This window comes from Mastomys coucha, unplaced genomic scaffold (genome assembly GCF_008632895.1).
Source record: "Mastomys coucha isolate ucsf_1 unplaced genomic scaffold, UCSF_Mcou_1 pScaffold6, whole genome shotgun sequence".
NCBI lineage: Eukaryota > Metazoa > Chordata > Mammalia > Rodentia > Muridae > Mastomys > Mastomys coucha.
The window spans coordinates 31,650,686-31,661,334 of NW_022196912.1; the positions used below are offsets into that span (position 1 = coordinate 31,650,686).

The 10,649-nt window shown below is 44.7% G+C and overlaps 1 long non-coding RNA gene across 1 annotated transcript; it reads right to left on the reverse strand.

Moving 5' to 3' along the window:
• Window positions 1-648: 648 nt before the first annotated feature.
• LOC116080161 lies at window positions 649-6,854 on the reverse strand. Its single transcript, XR_004114338.1, has 3 exons — window positions 6,667-6,854; window positions 906-981; window positions 649-804 (listed from the first exon to the last, which is right to left on the reverse strand). It is a non-coding gene; the product is annotated as an uncharacterized LOC116080161 (long non-coding RNA).
• Window positions 6,855-10,649: the final 3,795 nt, after the last annotated feature.

Below are 10,649 nucleotides of genomic sequence, written 5' to 3' on the forward strand. Positions count from 1 at the left end.
TTTTGGCTGAATCAAGTCTCTGGGTTTAGATGGAGGTGGAAGCAAAATGTACTTATATTTTCTGGAAATGCTGACACTGAGATAGGACCTTACTGAGGAATTCTTCAAGGCCCAAAGGAGCTGAGAAGATAAATGCTACCAGGCGGCTGTGAGTTGAGTAAAATTCAAAAACAATACAATGTCAACTTGAGATCATAGGAGGCTGCGGTAAGTGTGACAGAATGCAAGGGCAGCGACTTGGTCTCCAGACAAATGAGGATGTGGGTAATGGGTGATGGCACTACAAATGCTTTGAATGAGGCCTGAAGGGAAGGAGTTGGCTCTCCCTGGCCTGCATCCCCAGCTCATCACCAAGGAAGAAGCAAACACAGGCCTGGGTTTGGCAGCATGCCCTCCCCAAGCCCCCTGTACGAGACTTCACAAGGTTTCCCAAGAAGCTTGGGAGGGCCAGGTATGGGTTTCTTCTGCCATGTTAGTGTTCTTGAACAGACAGCTCTGGGGCCCTTTTGGTAAGTGACTTGGCTGGAGCCACACTCTTGCCAGCATGGCAGCTGTTACCACTTATACCAAGAACATCTGGCCTGAAGATTGCAGTAAAAGCGACACTTGTCTACAGAAGAAAAATGTTGAAGTATACATTTTGGACATGAAGAAATAAGTAATGACATTTAATGTTTTCATAAAGCTGCTACAATGAACAGCAATCATCCAACCCCCAGGCACAGGCATACTTGCATCTGTGCATCCTTGTGTACCTACAAGGAGCCCCTCACCAGAAGCATCATTGCAGAATGTGGCCTTGTCCTATACAAATAAAGTAAACAGAGGCCATTGGTGAGCCAGCCCCCCTTCAAGATTTAAATCACAAACCTGGGGAGTGTGTAGTGAATTCAAAGGCCACTTACCCATTGCAGGGAAAGCTGGTCTCCAGTTGCAGCTTTGTTGCTGGATGAGTCATATTTTGGGCATCAAAATTCTTAACTTTGAAATGGGCATGTCAAAGATGATAAGTGTAAGTCTCCCCCTAACATTTTATATACAGTGTTTTAATAGTGGGAATTCTACCATTTCTCTGCTTAAACATGATTCTTTCCAGATATTCCTCTTAAAATGCGCAATCCCCTGATGTGTTGATGGTTGCCATCCCCACCTCCCTCAAACTCCAAATAAGAAGATGGTTAGAAAGAACCAGCTGAATATATGGGGCTCTCAGATTAGAAGATACACTCAGAAAGAGAGAGACAATGCCTTCTGGACTCTACCCAGACCACAATACCCTCAGATGCTTTCCAAAGCTAGGCTCTCAGTTCTTTGCCCCAATCTAGGCATCATCTACATTTGATTGTAAAAATATGAGGTGAAAGAGATGGAATACACTCACTGTAACTGACTTCCTTTTTGTTGGTAAAGCATCAACTGGCAATGATATAATAAACACATTGAGTTTGACAGAGATCTGGAGGATCCAAGAGACAGCACATTTACAAACATTGTGATTTCCAAGGCATCAATCCTTTGCATAATTTTAACACTGCTAATTAGCAATTCCTCTTAAATTTAAAAATGGTGCTGTGCCCAGATTAGTATGATAGCCTTAACAATGCACAGACATCATCAATGTCTTATATGTAACTGTGTTAATTGTGTGCCTCCACCAAGAATCTATGAGCCACTATGCTAAGATGCTGGAGGGTGGGGCAGGCCCCATTACTACCCAATTACCATTGGACTCTGGCTCATCTTTGGCTCCTACTTTCAGGAATACAAGTTTGGAAGCCTGCCATTTTTCATGTAGAAGCTTCTGGTCTTTCTAAGAGACTCTTTGCTCAGGCAACCTGAATTCCAGGAACCAGGGATGGGGGAGGCCACTTGGGATAGAGCCAGTCAGGTTGATGGCCAATTGGCATTGACTTACTCTGGGGCCAAAATAGAAGTGTGAGCAACTTTAGGATTCATGCTTCTCCAAGAACCTTTGTATTGTTTTTTTTTTTTCCCCTAAGCAGTAGAATTCTGCTTGATTTCTTCTTCTTCTATTCTAGAAATGGACAGTAAAGCAGGACTATGCCTGGGCCTGGGGATTAAAATGATGTGTACTGCAAATATCCATGTGCCTACCTATGCCTACAATGGTTGTATTAACATTCAGATTCTGGAAAAGTAGGTCTGAGATAGAGTTTGTGCTTATGCATTCCTAGCATTCTGCCTGATAATGTTGATGCTCCTAACAGACTACTATGAATCCAGGGTGTTGTCATTAGGAACTTGGCTTTGGTATCAAACATATCTGGTCTGAGTCCTAACTGCAAAATTTCCTAGCTCTGTAACTTCAGGAAAAGCTGTATACTACCTCTTCTCAGATCTAAAGGGAAAAGAACCACCATGCTGGGTTTCTTAGTTTGCTTAAGAGAACTCAGCCAGCTCACGGCAGGACTGGAGTACCTCCACAGCTCCATAGAGGAGAAAGTCGTCTGTAATAGCCCTATGCCTGGTTACTGCCCTCTGGAGCTCCACTCCACTTCTAGGAGCTGGCTTCCTGGTCTGGACCCACCACCACAGCCGTAGCTACTACCACAGCCATAGCTACCACCACAGCCATAGCAGAGGCCCTGATTCTTATTTGTTTGTCAGTAAGAAGGGGATCACAGAAGGGTGACCTCCTACTGCAAGCAACACATACAAGAAACCTGTTTCCTCCAGTGACCTTGGCTCCTTCATGACCAAAGTCACTCAACTGGTTTTAGAGACTGGACTCAAAGGCATTTTCTGTTTTACTGGGGGTTCCTGGACAGCTTCACCAAAGCCATCTTCATGAACAGTTCCATAAACACGTGTGTGTGTGTGTGTGTGTGTGTGTGTGTGTTGATGTTGCTATCTACGTTCCCAACAGCTGACTAAAATTAAAAGCATAGAACAATTTCTACTACTTGTAGAATTATAAACATGGAAATTGGCATTTTATTAAAACAATTTGAAAGTACTGTCAAAAGAAATGAAAAAAAAATAAAACAGATTTTAAAAGCAAATAAATCTTTTGTTTAGTGCCTACCATCCTGACCCCTGTTAAACACAAGAACAATTAGCTAGCCTAGTGTTTCCATTTGGCTGTCTAGACCACCTCTGTGTGGAGAAACTCTCTATCTAGGAGAAAATCTAAAATGTGCAGCATGAACGGGCATACCTATGGCTCCTCATTCAGCTGGCTGAAATTCCTCTATGCAGCACCTGGGAATACACAGCAAGCTGCAATTTAACGGGTGTAGGGGGCAAAATACCTTTTGGATGATTTTAGAGATCAGAGTTTGTCTTACACACTGGACACACTTCCTGCTCAGAAAACATGTATCTTCTGTCTCTTAGGCAACTATGTTTAATTCTCTGATATTGTAAGTAACACCTTACTCCCAGGAAAACTACTATTCTGTTTTGAACAGGGATAGGTATTTCTCTAAGACCTAGGAGACTTGTGTCTCCAGATAAACCCTACATGTTTGTCACTAGAGAGCTTTCTTACAATGTGGCTAGAAACAAACCTGCGCAGCCTGCCTCAAAACAACACTTTTCCATTAGTAGGCAGTGGAGTTTTAGAGGTTAGGAACTTAAACAGCTTTTGAAGAAATCCATGCTCAACCTTTTTCTTTTATAGAAACAAGACAGTTGGCAAGAGGTATAAGGTGTTACTGAAGAGCCATGCCTTTGAATCCAGTTAACTTTTCAGTCCTCAGGATTCTATTTGGGAAGACCTGTGTGCCTGCAGGATTGTGGAGGACCCTTTCTAGGAACATCACTGCCTGATATTAGGCAGAGCTGTGCTTGTGCGCTTGGCAGTTGCTCTTCAAATGTGTTTTGTCCAAAGACTTTTATCAGAATTACCTGTGGTCTTTTTTCTTTCTTTAACAAGGCAGACTCCGGGGCCCACTTCCGGTCTTAAATCAGAAGTGCTGAAGATGGGACTTGGGGACTTCATTTTAACAAACTCAGAGTTAGCAACACGAGATTTTGAGAAGCATCTTCATAAGTCTTTAACATTAACTCTCAGTTAGAACCACCCCAGTGAGAACTACCTCACTGAACTGCTCTTGGGCTCAGCAGCCTGGGTGTTAGCCAATTACTCCTTATCCTTAGCGCATGCCTTTGGTGCCAGGTTACTGAAGACTGGCATATCCTATGTTACACAGCCTGTACTGCGGATACCCCCAAATGGTGAGTCTTTGCCACCAATACAGCATGAGTTCGTTCTTCGGTCATCCTTCTGAGCCTTGTGGTCTTTTATAGCTGTCCATGATTTTCAAAAATTTAGGATGAATACCTTCCACTACAACGCATGACTCTTTTTCCCTTTATGTAAATCCCCTAGGACATGTGTTATAGACTGAGTATCCAGAAAATGAAATTAAGAACCCTATAACTCTTTTATCTACAATATACCAGTTTCAATAATTAGTTCTAAGGTGTTTTCATTTCCTTATTGTTAGTCTATTATGTACAAAGTAATACTTAAATACACCCCAAAGAGCACAACTTATTCTTTGGATTAGAAAATAACACGCAGTAACCTATTATCTTTCTTATATTTTGTATTTGCTCAAAGTGTTTGAGCAATGCTTTGCTCTCTAGTGAAAAGATTCTCTGCAGGAAACTGAATTTATTATAAGCAAATGGATTTTCCTGGAGTCATCAGAGGAAATGGGGCTGTGTTTGGGGCTGGTATTCTGGTAGTTTAGACTGTGGAGAAAGAATGCTTGGTCTTTGTGGATGGTTAACATAATGGATTGTGTTTTCTATTTTGGTGCAGGTAGTCCACTGAGCTGTGAGATGACACATATAAATGTCTCCTCTTCTGATTTTATAGAAATCAGAAAGGTCATTTTTTTTAAGCAGATTGCTGCCCTCTTGGCTTGTTCTCTCACTCTGGGTTAGACCCTTTATTCAGTTTTCTTAGTTCTAACCTGATGCCCACATCAACCCAATGTTGGTATTCAAATATAAGTCTCTTGATGGAGGAACACCACACATAGAATGCAACACTAGAAAGGATGATTTCCAAGTTTCAGAGGGCAATAGCTTCTCTTTGACCTAGGCTACCACTCTGGCCTCCTGAAGATGTCAGCATGACCTACAGAAGTTGCCCTGACATAAACACAGAGGAGGCCCACGAATGTGGACCCCTTCCACTATCAAAATTAAGAACTTTGAGGTTTTGAGTGACGGAGGCAAGGGTGGTACATATGATAGAGTCCTAAACCATCTAGCTGAGGTCCATTCCCTCGGCACCCTTTACTGAAAGTTGAAGATGAGGAAGAAATGGCTGCATTCTACTCTTCAGTAGGGCAAAGGTAATGACAGATAGCAGGAAGGATGGAGAAAGGTCTAGAGCAGGGCAGAACATTAATCTTTCCCTTGCTAGAGGCTTGTCCATCTCTGCAGTGTTGCTGTTGTTGTTTCCATTAGTGGTGGTGGTGGTGGTGGTGGTGGTGGTGGTGGTGGGGTGTGTGTGTGTGTGTGTGTGTGTGTGTGTGTGTGTCTGACTTTATCAATAATTTACTCCAAGGAGTAAAGTATCACCTGATTCAGCACCAGAAGACCAGAAGAAAGAAATGAGCCTTTATCTAGGTACTTTGTTTTTGTGTTCAATCTACATTTCTGTGGTCTGTCTAATTTCAACTCTGAACTTCCAAGAATACAGGAAAGTCCTGTTTTAAGGCCATGGATGGAGGAGAGAGAGAGAGAGAGAGAGAGAGAGAGAGAGAGAGAGAGAGAGAGAGAGAGAGAGAGAGAGAGAGAGGAGCCACTACTGTAATGTCTTAGACCTTGCATTTCTTTTGTAGCTTGGAGACTGTCCAGAGATTTGTTTTCATGAAGAATCTTTGGGTTTCTGTGTCCAGGTCTCTGTCAGAGAGCCTGTGAATGGAAAACAAGAAAAAGAGAGGGTCCGATTAAAACACTCTTAGAGAACTCAACAACAGAAAGGGAACTGCAAATAGGAGAGAGTAAAGCACAAGTAGCCTCAAGAATGTAGGGGAAATGGTTCACCAAGACAGATACTTTTTCAGTCCCTATGCTTCATCAGAGAGTCTGAAATGGATTTGTGAGGATAGTGCACTCCAGTGAGTACTGAGCCATGATGAGAGAGTAAGAGAGAGGCAACCTCACCTCAGGGTGCCTGGACAGAAGACACACTCCAGTCCAGCCCTGAGAACCACAGAACCTTCCCCCAGACCTTTGTTCATAGTGGTTCCCAAAATGAGAAAGCGCTGGAGGCATAAAAATGTTAAAGACTTCAGATTATTAAAAATAAAATAAAATAAAAGCAGAAATGTCTGATTTGATGAAAGAAAATACAAACCTTCAAAGGGGGTGGGGAAAAATTCTCCCTTCTAGAAGAGTGAGAGTGCACATGATTTTAAAGGAGTAATGGGAAATTCTGTAACCTAGTTAAGAAAAAGAAAACATTTGAAAACCACTCGGGTAAAATAAAAAAAGGGATAGTTGAGTTCTTGGCTCTTCTAGGATAGGACACTGAGAGATGTCGCTTCCTCGTCAGCAGGGGGCGCGTTTTCTTCATGATTGCGTCGGGGAACATGGTTAAAAACTTCGCAGCCAGAACCCACGCAGCCTGAAATCGCTGTGCAGGTAACAGCCCTCCAGTGTCTGGAAATGTTTAATTACCTCGAGCACTCCTTCCTTCGATGCCCCTTGCGGGTCCAGCACGCAGCGCTGAGGGTATGGTAGGTGATTCTAATCTAGGGTTCTGTCCCAACTGCACACAACTCCAGGACGACAAGTTTTCAACTTTTCTCTCTATCTTCTCTTGCTTTACTGGACACCCAGTCTTTTCTGATGCGCTCACTTCCCACCTTGGAGGAAATAACATTTCAGTTCCACCAAAGCACAGGTGGTTGTGTGTCAAAAATGATTCTAACCACTCATTTTCTAAACCTCTACTGTTCCCTTCGCCCATATTTTGTACAAGCAATCATCTTTTCATTTTACCGAAGAGCGTATGACCAAAGTTCCTGTAATCCCGTATGTATATTTGTGTTTCCTTCAAACAGAAACAAAGACGAAGGTATGTACCCACATAGGTGTCTTGTTATGTCGTTTAACAATTAGAAGCTGCTTAGATGTTCAAGGAACTTAGGATGCGGGGAAATGTCTGGGAAAATGGTGTTCACTTTCCCTTTCAGTTTGGGTATTGTAACTTGTCTGTCGCTGTCACAACAATAAACATCTGCAGTAGTATGATCCACAGGCTTCTCTTCTCGGAACCCTGGCTAGCTTGTTGATTTTCAGAGGCATTAAGGTCCCAAACTTGTGTGCATAACCTGTGTTGCCTACCTCCGAAATTTAACCCTTCCTCCTCCTCCGAGCTGGATTTTGACCTGATTGACTATAATGGTTCCAGAGGAACTCTGAGCCCTTACCATTCATCATCTCATTGAATGCATGGGTAAAGCTAAATCCCCTTGATATTTGAAGGTTCCAATCTTGCATAAGGGTGGTAATGAGAAGACTCCCCCCAAGATGTCCACAAAGTAGTTAAGTTTGCTGTAGAAGCAACACTTCGCAAATGTTAAGTAAATTCTATTTAGCAGGATGAGATCACTTTTGTGTATCTGTGGAGAGGTACGGGTTCAGGATCTAAAAAACAAGCGGAGACCACCCAAATCTTTTTTAAAAACAGGTTGTGCCCTTTTCTTTCCTGATGGGCAAAAAGGGACCGGTGTTAGGATAGGAGGACAAGTAGAGGTCAACATCACCCTGGCTAAACCTGGGGGTGGGGGTGGGGTGGGAAAGGCAGCCAGGACTGCAACCGCAGCAGTGGCTGCGGGGCTGAAAGACTGCACTCCCCCGTGGTCAGTTTTCGAGAGGAGTCTCCCACAAGGCTGGGGATCCTGATTTGACTCCACTCTACCAGGACCAGGGTGCATCTGGAAGTGCGCGCGCGGGGTCCAGAGCTAGAACACTTCTTTTCTGGAGTGGGGACCCTTTCTCCAGGTGATCAATTCCCGCGGAATCTGGAACTTCTTGGGCTTTTGTCCTGGAGCCAAGCAGCAGGCAGTGGCCAAGCGAGAGAGTTAGATGGGAGCGGTAACCTCTGAATACGGTTACCCGCTGCAGGCTCTATGAGAGCATAAACTATAGTCTCAGTCAGTGGAAGTTCTGAGAGGCGGAGTCTGTGGACCCCAGGAATGAGGCGTAGATGGGATAGGAGTTTCCTCATCTTCACTGGTCTCGTGGGCTGACGTGACCAACAGCACCTCTGGGTACGGGCCGTCTATGTCGTGAAATAGGTTTGAAACATGACATCCTGGAGAATTTTAAACGAATTTAACTTCTTCAAAAATGCCCATGTCTTCCTAGGTACTCTGAACCCTGCCCTCCATCCACTAGTTCACGTCCAACTTAGTCTGGCCAATTTCTCTTAAACAGATGGCAGAAAGATCCCAGCAGCTGCTCTCCTTAGCACAGAGTACCTGAGTGGTCCAGCTTCTGGGGCTACTGGGGCTCCTTCCCCCAAATCACACCTAGAAGAAAACCGGACCCTGATTGGCCTCTAGTACTTCTGAAAGCCACGCTTTAGGGTTGGGGGTCGCTTAGCAAAGGACTCACAGTGGGAGGGAGCACTTCTCTCGGCTGACCTGAGAAGCAGTCCCTTAGTAGTCAGGGACCTAAGCCCATTGAGGTGATCTCAGTATCCTACCCCTTACATAGTCATGCCCAGTCCTGTCCCGTTTTGTTAACCAAAAGATCTGAGAGCCAAAACCTGAGGTCCCAACCTTGCTTCCTATGCCTTCTGAGTCCTCTCAGTTCCAGGGCTTGCTTGAAGGCCAGGTCAGTTTTTCCAGGTAGAAGGAAAATTGAAAAAAACCTCCTTGCATGTTCTTTGCCTAGAATCAGTACACTGCTTCACCAATGTAGGTAACCTATTCTCTCCCTCTCTCTCTCTCTCTCTCTCTCTCTCTCTCTCTCTCTCTCTCTCTCTCTCTCTCTCTCTCTCTCACACACACACACACACACACACACACACACACACTCACCTGGTGGAGGAGATGAGAGATAAGGCTCTTTCTTTCTTTGGGAAAGACAAAAAGAACAATGAAATAGAGAACTGAGTTGTAAGGACTTCTGAGGGCAGAGTCTTTACTTTTGATGTAGAGTTGTTGCTCTTCTCAAGTGTATATTAGCTAATAGCCATGGGTTTTATTTTGTTTAACTCTTTTGGGAAACTTTGGACCTTAGTATGGAAATTCTCCAAGCTTTACCTACTATCAGAACCTAAGACTAGCACCTACAAATCCCTTTAGCCTAAGTGGAAGGAAGTCTGTGAAGTCCTGGAATGCCTGACTGGATTTTGTTTCTATGTTGTCCCCAGCTCTTGGAAGGGGGTGATCTCAGCTCCCTCTGCTTCGCTTAGAGGGTCAGCACTTTGGTCAGAATCCTGCTCATACTGACAGCTGCTAAGATTCCAGGCACATAGGCACACTTATGTGGGCCTCTTATTTAGACAGTAACCAGTGGAATGCTGCAAGTGGGGCTCTTGTGTAAAGTACAGCCCCCATCTCTTGCTTCTTTCCCCACTCTAGCCAAAGTTAGTCAGAGTCTGGAAGCTATGTTCTGTTCTAAAAGCTTTCGAAGACCAAGTTTGTTTCAATTATGCAGGTGGGAGGAGGGATGGGGGACATCCTCCATGATCATGCCCTCCCTATGTTAGGAATCAAACTCCTGCTACCTCAAGGAATCACACTGGGTCAGTCCTGGAGTAACACTGGAGAATGGGCAACTCTTCTAAAAGGATTATTTCGGTGTGTTACAGTGGTACCTGGTCTCCAGGAAACCTGGTGTGCCTGTGTGTGTGTGTGGGGGGGGGCACACGTGCCACTCTGCAGTACTAACTCTGGAGCAAAGTCAGGAAGTCAGAAAACCTCACCAGCTTCCATGAAGAAGACAGGTCAGGCATTCCAGAAAGGTGGTAGGGAGGGATGACAGCTGACTGGGGTCAGCGGTAGGTCAGTGCCAGGGATCAATAGACAGCAAGGATGTAGCTGTTCTAGGCCCTGACTCCCTCTACAAACTCCACCCAAACCAGCTCCGCAGGCCCAGGGGTCCCAGTGCTTTAGCTGCTCTTTAAACTCCCATCCACTCTAAAAGGAATATGTGTTTGGAGGTTTAGAATGGAATTCCAGGAAGGTCTGCGTTTCAGGAAACTAGCTCTTCTCCCCATATGCTCTGCCACGGACTTTTCTGTGGAACTCCACACCCCAGGGTCTATGGTCAGCCATAGGCACTCGGATAGTATGGCTCATTGCAGTCAGTAATCTCTGTCCTTCCGCACCAGGAACTAGCCAGCTCTGCTAGAATCACCGCCCAGGTCCCAAGCACTATTTGGTGTCAGAGCGCTGCTCCACACCAGGAGTCTGTCACTTCTCGGAGGAGATTCTAAGAAGAGCAGCGACTTTGTCAGATTACAAATTCCATGTGTGCCTAAGGTGCTGGTTGGTGTAGGGACACCCTGGGCTCCTCTCTGCTTTCATAGGCACAGCCAAAGGTCCCAAAGCGCCACGACAGAACTCCGAAATGCTCTGTTCTAGCCCTCTCTTGTCCGGTAGGTAGTATCTGTTTCTTTTACTGCTTGCCCTTCTGTGTCAAAA